This window comes from Syngnathus leptorhynchus, chromosome 21 (assembly GCF_054491065.1).
Source record: "Syngnathus leptorhynchus isolate UIUO chromosome 21, UIUO_Slep, whole genome shotgun sequence".
Taxonomy (NCBI): Eukaryota; Metazoa; Chordata; class Actinopteri; order Syngnathiformes; family Syngnathidae; genus Syngnathus; species Syngnathus leptorhynchus.
This window is the reverse complement of record NC_141215.1, coordinates 581,741-593,651: the sequence shown is the minus strand read 5'-3', so window position 1 is coordinate 593,651 and position 11,911 is coordinate 581,741. Positions and strand designations below refer to the sequence as shown.

At 48.2% G+C, this 11,911-nt stretch overlaps 1 non-coding gene and 5 pseudogenes across 1 annotated transcript; all 6 read left to right on the top strand.

Annotated features, from left to right (window-relative positions):
* The first annotated feature begins 429 nt into the window (after positions 1-429).
* Positions 430-546, top strand: LOC147039961 (5S ribosomal RNA; annotated as a pseudogene).
* Positions 547-1,862: 1,316 nt separating this feature from the next.
* Positions 1,863-1,981, top strand: LOC147039960 (5S ribosomal RNA). The gene has a single exon (XR_015063242.1). It is a non-coding gene; the product is annotated as a 5S ribosomal RNA (ribosomal RNA).
* Positions 1,982-5,999: 4,018 nt separating this feature from the next.
* On the top strand, positions 6,000-6,108 carry LOC147039959 (5S ribosomal RNA; annotated as a pseudogene).
* A 1,131-nt stretch (positions 6,109-7,239) lies between these two features.
* LOC147039958 (5S ribosomal RNA) lies at positions 7,240-7,356 on the top strand (annotated as a pseudogene).
* A 604-nt stretch (positions 7,357-7,960) lies between these two features.
* LOC147039957 (5S ribosomal RNA) lies at positions 7,961-8,079 on the top strand (annotated as a pseudogene).
* A 1,676-nt stretch (positions 8,080-9,755) lies between these two features.
* LOC147039956 (5S ribosomal RNA) lies at positions 9,756-9,874 on the top strand (annotated as a pseudogene).
* The last annotated feature ends 2,037 nt before the right edge of the window (positions 9,875-11,911 follow it).

Below are 11,911 nucleotides of genomic sequence, written 5' to 3'. Positions count from 1 at the left end.
TGCACCAAGCACATCCATCCCATTAATAATAAGTGTGAGACAAAAATGTTACTGGTGGAGTGTTTAGGGGGGGGGGGGGGGGGCTAGGAACTCACTGGGGAGCCAAGGGGGCGCCAGCCTGCAAAACATGGATGGGAGATGTTCAGGGAATACCAGGTGCTGAAAGCCTTTTTTTTCCCACATCAATTGTGAAAGGAAACTTTTACAACAGCCATCATGGGGGGGGGGCTAGGAACTCACTGGGGAGCCAAGGGGGCGCCAGCCTGCAAAACATGGATGGGAGATGTTCAGGGAATACCAGGTGCTGAAAGCCTTTTTTTTCCCACATCAATTGTGAAAGGAAACTTTTACAACAGCCATCAAGTTGCTAGGCACAGGTTTTCAGGGGCGATTGTTTATATAAAATGACAAACTTTGGTGACTTCGACGGCTTACGGCCATACTACCCTGAGAACGCCCGATTGTCCGATCTCGGAAGCTTAGCAAGGTCGGGCCTGGTTAGTACTTGGATGGAAGACCGCCCGGGAATACCAGGTGCTGTAAGCTTTTATTTTATTTTTTTCAATTCAATCGTTCAAGCAATCTTTTACAACACCCATCACGTATGGCATTCGGAAACTTCAGCCCTAGTTTTAACTCCGACATTGAAACTGTAACCCGAGTTTGAAATGTAAATTGTGTGGTGTCATCCATACCGTTGTAGTTCACGATTCGTACCACTAGAGGGGAGACTATGTACAGTAAATAAAGAGCCTGGCTCCCTGTGAACTCAAAGCAGCAGTCAAATGTCTTGAAAAGGGGAAAAACACTTCCAATGTAGTGTTTTTCCCCTTTTCAAGACATTTACTTTGATACGGCAAAATGCAGGTCGCAACGGCAAATCCGTGCTACCACACAAAAAGCTGTCAATAACGTTTCATGATAGCCATGTTTCCGTGAAACACCAAAAGTCTTGGAAGAAAGCCTTTTTCTTACCTGGTTGTTACATGGATGGGAGACGTTCAGGGAATACCAGTGCTGAAAGCCTTTTTTTTCCCACGTCAATTGTGAAAGGAAACTTTTACAACAGCCATCAAGTTGCTTGGCACGGGTTTTCAGGGGCATTTGTTTCTATAAAATGCAAAACTTTGGAAACTTTGTCGGATTACGGCCATACTACCCTGAAAACGCCTGATCTCGGAAATTTAGCACGGTCGGGCCTGGTTAGTACTCGGATGACAGACCGCCTGGGAATACCAGGTGCTGTAAGCTAATATTTATTTATTTATGTATTTATTTTTTCAATTCAATCGTTCAAGCAATCTTTTGCAACACCCATCACGTATGGCATTCGGAAACTTCAGCCCTAGTTTTAACTCCGACATTGAAACTATAACCCGAGTTTGAAACGTAAATTGTGTGGTGTCATCCATAGCGTTGCAGTTCACGTTTCTTACCGCTAGAGGGTAGACTATGTACAGTAAATAAACAGCCTGGCTTCCGGTGAACTTAAAGCAGCAGTCAAATGTCTTGAAATGGGAAAAACACTTCCAATATAGTGTTTTTCCCTTTTTCAAGACATTTACTTTGATACGGCAAAATGCAGGTCGCAACGGCAAATTCGTGCTACCACACAAAAAGCTGTCAATAACTTTTCATGATAGCCATGTTTCCATGAAACACCAAAAGTCATGGAAGAAAGCCTTTTTCGGACCTGGTTGTGTGACATGGATGGGAGACGTTCAGGGAATACCAGGTGCTGAAAGCCTTTTTTTTCCACGTCAATTGTGAAAGGAAACTTTTACAACAGCCATCAAGTTGCTTGGCACGAGTTTTCAGGGGCGATTGTGTCTATAAAATGCAAAACTCTGGATATTCTGACAGCTTACGGCCATACTACCCTGAGAATGCCCGATCTCGTCAGATCTCGGAAGCTTAGCAGGGTCGGGCCTGGTTAGTACTTAGATGGGAGTCCGCCTGGGAATACCAGGTGCTGTAAGCTTTTATTTATTTATTTATTTTCACCCTCCTTGAGTCGTCACCTTATCGTGGTGGAGGGATTTGCGTGCGCCTATGATCCTAGGAGCCATGTTGTCTGGGGCTTCATGCCCCTGGTAGGGTAACCATGGCAGAAGGGTCCTAGGTGAGGGGCCAGACAAAGCACGGCTCAGAAGACCCCTTATGATGAAAAAAATATATGGATGTCGTTTTCCCTCGCCCGGACGCGGGTCACCGGGGCACCTCTCTGGAGCCAGGCCTGGAGGTGGGGCTCGAAGGCGAGCGCCTGGTGGCCGGGCCTTCGCTCATGGGGTCCGGTCGGGCATAGCCCGAAAAGAAAACATGGGTTCCCCTTCCAATGGGCTCACCACCTATAGGACGGGCCAAAGGGGTCGGGTGCATAGTGAGCTGGGCGGCGGCCAAAGGCGGGGACCTTGGCGGTCCGATCCCCGGCTGCAGAGGCTGGCTCTAGGGACATGGAATGTCACCTCTCTGGCTGGAAAGGAGCCCAAGCTGGTGTGTGAGGCAGAAAGGTTCCGACTAGACATAGTCGGACTTGCCTCCACACATAGTTTGGGCTCTGGTACAAGCCCTATCGAGAGGGGCTGGACTCTCTTCCACTCTGGAGTTGCCCACGGTGAGATGCGTCGAGCAGCTGTCGGCATACTTATTGCCCCCCGGCTGGGCGCCTGCACATTGGGGTTCACCCCGGTGAGCGAGAGGGTAGCCTCCCTCCGCCTTCGGGTGGGGGGACGGGTCCTGTTGTTTGTGTCTATGCACCGAACGGCAGCTCAAAGTACCCACCCTTCTTAGAGTCCCTGGAGGAAGTGCTGGAGAGCGCTCCTTCTGGGGACTCCATCGTTCTACTGGGTGACTTCAATGCTCACGTGGGCAATGACAGTGAGACCTGGAAGGGCATGATTGGGAGGAACGGCCCCCCCGATCTGAACCAGAGCGGTGTTCTATTATTGGACTTTTGTGCTCGACACGGATTTTCTATAATGAACACCATGTTCAGGCATAAGGGTGTCCATGTGTGCACTTGGCACCAGGACACCCTAGGCCGCAGTTCGTTGATCGACCTTGTAGTCGTGTCATCGGATTTGCGGCCGCATGTTTTGGACACTCGGGTGAAGAGAGGGGCGGAGCTGTCAACTGATCACCACCTGGTGGTGGGTTGGCTCCGATGGCGGGGGAAGATGCCGGTCCGACCTGGCAGACCCAAACGCTCTGTGAGGGTCTGCTGGGAACGTCTGGCAGAATCCCCTGTCAGGAAGAGCTTCAACTCCCACCTCCGGCAGAGCTTTTCCCACGGGGAGGCGGGGGACATTGAGTCCGAGTGGACCTTGTTCCGCGCCTCCATTGTTGAGGCAGCCGACCGGAGCTGTGGCCGTTAAGGTTGTTGGTGCCTGTTGTGGCGGCAATCCCCGAACCCGCTGGTGGACACCGGCGGTAAGGGATGCCGTCAAGCTGAAGAAGGAGTCCTATAGGGCTTTTTGGCCTGCGGGACTCTGGAGACAGCTGACAGGTACCGGATGGCCAAGCGGAACGCGGCTTCGGCGGTTGCTGAGGCAAAAACTCGGGCGTGTGAGGAGTTTGGCGAGACCATGGAGAATGACTTCCGGACGGCTTCGAGGAAATTCTGGTCCACCATCCGGCGTCTCAGGAGGGGGAAGCAGTGCACGGTCAACACTGTTTACAGTGGAGATGGTGTGCTGCTGACCTCGACTCGGGATGTCGTGAGTCGGTGACGAAGACCTCCTCAATTCGACCGACACGCCTTCCATTGTGGAAGCAGGGCCTGAGGACTCTGAGGCGGACTCTCCAATCTCGGAGGTCGAAGTCACTGAGGTAGTTAAAAAACTCCTTGGTGGCAAGGCCCCGGGGGTGGATGAGATCCGCCGGGAGTTCTTAAAGGCTCTGGATGTTGTGGGGCTGTCATGGCTGACACGCCTCTACAGCATTGCGTGGACATCGGGGACGGTGCCTCTGGATTGGCAGACTGGGGTGGTGGTTCCCCTCTTTAAGAAGGGGGACCGGAGGGTGTGTTCCAATTACAGGGGAATCACACTCCTCAGCCTCCCTGGTAAGGTCTATTCAGGGGTGCTGGAGAGGAGGATCCGTCGGGAGGTCGAATCTCGGATTCAGGAGGAGCAGTGTGGCTTTCGTCCTGGCCGTGGAACAGTGGACCAGCTCTACACCCTCGGCAGGATCCTCGAGGGTGCATGGGAGTTCGCCCAACCAGTCCACATGTGTTTTGTGGACTTGGAGAAGGCGTTCGACCGTGTCCCTCGGGAGGTTCTCTGGAGGGTGCTTCGGGAGTACGGGGTGCCGAGCCAACTGATAAGGGCGGTTCGGTCCCTGTATCACCGATGCCAGAGTTTGGTCCACATTTCCGACAGTAAGTCGGATTCGTTCCCAGTGAGGGTTGGACTCCGCCAAGGCTGCGCTTTGTCACCGATTCTGTTCATAATTTTTATGGACAGAATTTCTAGGCGCAGCCGAGGCGTTGAGGGCGTCCGGTTTGGGGACCTCAGCATTGCGTCACTGCTTTTTGCAGATGACGTGGTGCTGTTGGCTTCTTCAGTCCGTGATCTCCAGCTCTCACTGGAGCGGTTCGCAGCCGAGTGTGAAGCGGTCGGGATGAGGGTCAGCACCTCCAAATCCGAGTCCATGGTCGGTCGGGATGAGGGTCAGCACCTCCAAATCCAAGTCCATGGTCCTCGGTCGGAAAAGGGTGGAATGCCCTCTCCGGATCGGGGATGAGAGCCTGCCCCAAGTGGAGGAGTTCAAGTATCTTGGGGTCTTGTTCACGAGTGAGGCCAGGATGGAGCGCGAGATCGACAGGCGGATCGGTGCAGCGTCGGCAGTAATGCGGACTCTGTACCGGTCCGTCGTGGTGAAGAGAGAGCTGAGCCAAATGGCAAAGCTCTCGATTTACCGGTCGAGCTACGCTCCTACCCTCACCTATGGTCACGAGCTATGGGTCGTGACCGAAAGAACAAGATCCAGGATACAAGCGGCTGAAATGAGTTTCCTCCGCAGGGTGTCCGGGCTCTCCCTTAGAGATAGGGTGAGAAGCTCAGTCATCCGGGAGAGACTCGGAGTAGAGCCGCTGCTCCTCCACGTTGAGAGGAGCCAGTTGAGGTGGCTCGGGCATCTCATTAGGATGCCTCCTGAACGCCTCCCTGGGGAGGTGTTCCGGGCATGTCCCACCGGTAGGAGACCCCGGGGACGACCCAGGACGCGCTGGAGAGACTACGTCCCTCGGCTGGCCTGGGAACGCCTTGGAATCCCCCGGGATGAGCTGGAGGAAGTGGCTGGGGAGAGGGAGGTCTAGGAGTCCCTCCTAAAGCTGCTGCCCCCGCGACCCGACCCCGGATAAGCGGAAGAAGATGAAGGTGAAGGTGAAGATTTATTTATTTTCAATTCAATCGTTCAAGCAATTTTTTTACAACACCCATCACGTATGGCATTCGGAAACTTCAGCCCTAGTTTTAACTCCGACATTGAAACTATAACCCGAGTTTGAAACGTAAATTGTGTAGTGTCATACATACCGTTGTAGTTCACGTTTCTTACCGCTAGAGGGGAGACTATGTACAGTAAATAAAGAGCCTGGCTCCCTGTGAACTCAAAGCAGCAGTCTTTATTTGTAAAATAACCCAACATTACATACATATTGCGCTTCCATGTAGTGTTTTTATCCTTTTCATGACATTTACTTTGATACAGCGAAATGCAGGTCGCAACGGCAAATTCGTGCTACCACACAAAAAGCTGTCAATAACGTTTCACGATAGCCATGTTTCCGTGAAACACCAAAAGTCTTGGAAGAAAGCCTTTTTCGGATCTGGTTGTGACATGGATAGGAGACGTTCAGGGAATACCAGGTGCTAAAAGCCTTTTTTTTCCCCACGTCAATTGTGAAAGGAAACTTTTACAACAGCCATCAAGTTGCTTGGCACGGGTTTTCAGGGGCAATTGTGTCTATAAAATGCAAAACTCTGGGAACTCTGATGGCTTACGGCCATACTACCCTGAGAACACGCAATCTCGGAAGCTTAGCAAGGTCTGGCCAGGTTAGTACTTGGATGGGAGACCGCCTGGGAATACCAGGTGCTGTAAGCTTTTATTTTATTGTATTTTTTTCAATTCAATCGTTCAAGCAATCTTTTACAACACCCATCACGTATGGCATTGGGAAACTTCAGCCCTAGTTTTAACTCCGACATTGAAACTATAACCCGAGTTTTAAACGTAAATTGTGTGGTGTCATCCATAGCGTTGCAGTTCACGTTTCTTACCGCTAGAGGGGAGACTATGTACAGCAGTGGTTCCCAAAGTGGGCGGTACCGGTGGGAAGATCTGGGGGGGCGGTGAGGAAGAAGGGGGCGGTAGGGGGGCGGCAGTCTGAAGTCGAAGTCAGAAGTTCGAGTGGTAGATTTGAGGACATTTTATTGCTTGAAATACCAGACTGGGTGATCAATCCATTCCTAAATGTCGTCGGTGAAGAAACTGGAGTGGCAGAGGAAGAACTGATTTCAATTCAAAATGACATTGAGCTAAGGCCAAAGTTCAAAAAGTCATATCAAGATTTTTGGTTCCAAAAAAAAATCTCTGACTGCTATCAAGTGCTGTGGAACAAGGTCAAGATGTACTTTATTGCCTTCCCAACATCATATTTAGTAGAACGGGGCTTCAGTGCAGTCGCCTTGCTTCTTTCCAAGCAAAGAAACCGACTGAAAATTACTGACCGCGGGGATCTACGACTTCTTCTTAGTGAGTTCCAGCCTGATGTTGAGAAGCTTGTGTCCCTGCACCAAGCACATCCATCCCATAATATTAAGTGTGAGACAAAAATGTTACTGGTGGAGTGTTTAGGTCTTTACCATTCTATGTTGCTGAAACAGTTAAAACAGTTAAAAAATGAATTGGTTTGCTAAATTGGGTTTTATTTGTGAAATACACATCAGTGTTTAACCTCTTTTCAAATTGCAGCATACCAAATATCAAGAAAGAGGTGTTTGTTTCCATATGTGTCTGTGGGGGGACGGGGGGCTAGGAACTCACTAGGGAGCCAAGGGGGCGCCAGCCTGCAAAACATGGATGGGAGATGTTCAAGGAATACCAGGTGCTGAAAGCCTTTTTTTTCCCACATCAATTGTGAAAGAAAACTTTTACAACAGCCATCAAGTTGCTAGGCACAAGTTTTCAGGGGCGATTGTTTATATAAAATGCAAAACTTTGGTGACTTCGACGGCTTACGGCCATACTACCCTGAGAACGCCCGATTGTCCGATCTCGGAAGCTTAGCAAGGTCGGGCCTGGTTAGTACTTGGATGGAAGACCGCCCGGGAATACCAGGTGCTGTAAGCTTTTATTTTATTTTTTTCAATTCAATCGTTCAAGCAATCTTTTACAACACCCATCACGTATGGCATTCGGAAACTTCAGCCCTAGTTTTAACTCCGACATTGAAACTGTAACCCGAGTTTGAAATGTAAATTGTGTGGTGTCATCCATACCGTTGTAGTTTACAATTCGTACCGCTAGAGGGGAGACTATGTACAGTAAATAAAGAGCCTGGCTCCCTGTGAACTCAAAGCAGCAGTCAAATGTCTTGAAAAGGGGAAAAACACTTCCAATGTAGTGTTTTTCCCCTTTTCAAGACATTTACTTTGATACGGCAAAATGCAGGTCGCAACGGCAAATCCGTGCTACCACACAAAAAGCTGTCAATAACGTTTCATGATAGCCATGTTTCCGTGAAACACCAAAAGTCTTGGAAGAAAGCCTTTTTCTTACCTGGTTGTTACATGGATGGGAGACGTTCAGGGAATACCAGTGCTGAAAGCCTTTTTTTTCCCACGTCAATTGTGAAAGGAAACTTTTACAACAGGCATCAAGTACCGTCGTTGCTTGGCACGGGTTTTCAGGGGCGATTGTGTCTATAAAATGTAAAACTCTGGAGACTCTGATGTCTTACGGCCATACTACCCTGAGAACGCCCAATCTCGTCCAATCTCGGAAGCTTAGCAGGGTCGGGCCTACTTAGTACTTGCATGGGAGACCGCCTGGGAATACCAGGTGCTGTGAGCTTTTATTTTATTTTATTTTTTTTCACTTCAATTGTTCAAGCAATCTTTTACAACACCTGTTAGAGATGTTCTGACTCTAACTTATTTTGCAAGAACCACACTGGAGACAGTATGCCCTTTAAGCACTTGCAGGTGGAGAGCTTGTCTGTTACTGTAGGTACAGCAATGTCCTAACAGACTCAGCCGTTAGTCTCTTACAAGAGCATATTTATTGAGAACAAGTAGGGTGGGGGTGACATTTGACATGTTTGGTGGTCACCTCAGCAAATGGTTAATCAGTGCAGAGGGTCCCAGTTGGTGGTCACCTCAGCAAATGGTTAACCAGTGCAGAGGGTCCCAGTTTATTGTTTTACGAGGTCTTGGAAATAAAACCTAGTGGAGCATTTTAGATGACTAAGTAAACAAGGATGTTTCCACACCATTTGGAAAGTTTCAACAACTGAATGGTTAAACTTTTCAGAGTCAAGGAAAGGTAAAAGGTTCAAACAAAGTTCATCATTCTAGTCTACATCTCAACATAATTATACGATCAAGATAGTTTATAAACCCTAACATATCCCTCCTGTTTATCATATGATTATGCCCACCCCGATCAATAAAACATAAGTAAGAAAATATAATGAAGAAAGAAAAACAACAACAAAATCTAAACACAGAAACAGCACATCATTGTGTCCATCACTTGCAAAGCATTTTCGATCATCATTTCAAAATCATTAGTGTTCTGTAAAACATGCTCGGCTAAACATCATTTACGCAATCTACGTAGATCAATTTTAATGTGTGAGTGAAAAACCTGCGGCAAGATGTCATAATGCAGGAAAAGTCTCACACGGTCCCTCTGCCTTAGGCGACCAGAATGTTACCAATAACAACAGTTAAGACAAAAATTTGAGGCGAGACTATGTACAGAAGTGGTTCCCAAAGTGGGCGGTACCGGTGGAAAGATCTGGGGGGGCGGTGAGGAAGAAGGGGGCGGTAGGGGGGCGGCAGTCTGAAGTCGAAGTCAGAAGTTCGAGTGGTAGATTTGAGGACATTTTATTGCTTGAAATACCAGACTGCGTGATCAATCCATTCCTAAATGTCGACGGTGAAGAAACTGGAGTGGCAGAGGAAGAACTGATTTCAATTCAAAATGACATTGAGCTAAGGCCAAAGTTCAAAAAGTCATATCAAGATTTTTGGTTCCAAAAAAAAATCTCTGACTGCTATCAAGTGCTGTGGAACAAGGTCAAGATGTACTTTATTGCCTTCCCAACATCATATTTAGTAGAACGGGGCTTCAGTGCAGTCGCCTTGCTTCTTTCCAAGCAAAGAAACCGACTGAAAATTACTGACCGCGGGGATCTACGACTTCTTCTTAGTGAGTTCCAGCCTGATGTTGAGAAGCTTGTGTCCCTGCACCAAGCACATCCATCCCATTAATATTAAGTGTGAGACAAAAATGTTACTGGTGGAGTGTTTAGGGGGGGGGGCTAGGAACTCACTGGGGAGCCAAGGGGGCGCCAGCCTGCAAAACATGGATGGGAGATGTTCAGGGAATACCAGGTGCTGAAAGCCTTTTTTTTCCCCACATCAATTGTGAAAGGAAACTTTTACAACAGCCATCAAGTTGCTTGGCACGGGTTTTCAGGGACGATTGTGTCTATAAAATGCAAAACTCTGGAGATTCTGATGGCTTACGGCCATACTACCCTGAGAACGTCCGATCTCATTCGATCTCGGAAACTTAGCAGGGTCGGGCCTGGTTAGTACTTGGATGGGAGACCGCCTGGGAATACCAGGCGCTGTAAGCTTTTATTTTAGTTTATTTTTTTTCAATTCAATCATTCAAGCAATTTTTTTACAACACCCATCACGTATGGCATTCGGAAACTTCAGCCCTAGTTTTAACTCCGACATTGAAACTTGTTAGGATACGGATTTTTAGCTATTGATCTGACTCCAAATTGCGATCAACACTTAACACAAGTTTCTATGTCCCAATCCTGCGGCAAGATGTCATAATGCAGGAAAAGTCTCACACGGTCCCTCTGCCTTAGGCGACCAGAATGTTACCAATAACAACAGTCAAGACAAAAATTGCTCGTGATTGTTCAGCCGTCGGGGGCTTGGCATGCCCACTGTTGGAGGGTGAGCACAATTCTCACCCCCTTTGCAGCACTGCTTCATCGGGGGAGAACTTGGAAATGTCTGCCGCGCGGTTGTCGTCTTCAGTCTTCAGTGGCCAGGGGAGACTACCTGGCCACCAAGGGGGAAGAGGATTATTCTGCCTCTATTTGAACTGGGGGCGGGGACGCTGTCGATGGTCGGTTGTTTATACTTCAGATTTAGCAGTAGTTGTTGTGTCTGTGTCAGCGTCTTACCACCATCTTGCTCTGCTTCATACCATACCGTTCCATTACAGGAATGATACACCCTCACTCGTTCTCCTTTCGCTCCATCACTTCTGCCATCCCGCACCATATGTTCAAACGCCAACATAGTCCACACAAAGCACAAGCCAGCAAGCAAAATAGTCAATAAAGTTAAACATTTGCATCGTCGTCGTCTTGGTTCAGACACTTTCAAGTCCGACTTTGATCCAATTCTCGCCATCGTCACGTTCCCTCTCTTGACCTGCCCGTCCGGGCGGTCAACCTTTATGCTCACCATAGGCAGGCACAAAGTCTGGGGCCTGGCGCAACTGTGAGTAATGGTACCACTTTTGTCCTTTAGTTTCCAATTGGACGGCGTGTGAAGTTCTAGCCAGAACCCTAAACGGTCCTTTCCAGCGAGGTTCAGTCCACTTCCGGGAAAGCACCCGGAGGTAGACATACGGAGTGATGTCCGACTCCGGTGATGCTGATGACAAATCTGCAACCGCTTTGTCTGCGACCTGCGTAGACACACTGGATACAAGTGAATGAAGATACTTCCAGTATGCAGCGTGTGATAAATCAGGTGTCGGTACGTCAGCTGGCGGGACCAAGGTGGAGGCAGGCCCTGGCATTAGGCGACCAGTCAACAGTTCGAATGGCGCAAAACCTGTTATTTTGTGAACAGTTTGGCGGACTCCATGCACAATATTCAGCAGTGGTTGCGTCTTTTCTGCATAATGTGGGATCCATGCTCTGCAGTAATTGCAGAGCCCCAAAAATGACATTTTTTTTTTTTTATTCAGGTTTTGGTGCATCTGCAATGATTTGTTTTCAGTTTTTTTGTATCTGTCTTCCAGCAGCTGACAACGTGTGACCTAAATAGTTCACTTCCTGTTTGATCCATTGTAGTTTATTTTTGCTTACTTTATTCCCTGCTTTACAGAGATAGTGTAACAAAGCTAAGGAGTCTTCCTTGCAAGCAGCTTCAGTTTCAGAGGCTATCAAGAGATCATCTACATAAACTAGAAGTTGGCTTTTGTTTGAAATTTGAAAATCAGCCAAACATGCCATGATAGCTTGAGTGAAAATAGTTGGACTATCAGCAAATCCCTGCGGCAATCTGGTGTACGTATAACTTAGTCCTTTAAAGGTAAACGCAAACCAAAACTGTGAGTCTGGGTGGATTGGCACTGAGAAAAATGCATTGCTAAGATCAATCACCGTGAAAAACTTCTGGTATGGTTTCAAAGTGTTCAGAAGTGTGTGCGGGTCAGGCACATTAGGTGCTCGTTTGTATTGCCTCATTTACTGCTCGTAAATCTTGTATCATTCGCCAATCAATCTTGTTGGCCTTTTGGACTGGAAAAATAGGAGTGTTGCAAGGAATATCTGAGCACTTCCTAATGATCCCTCCTGACAAAAGATCATTTACGACAGGGGCTATCCCATTTATTGCCTCCTGGTTTAAAGGAG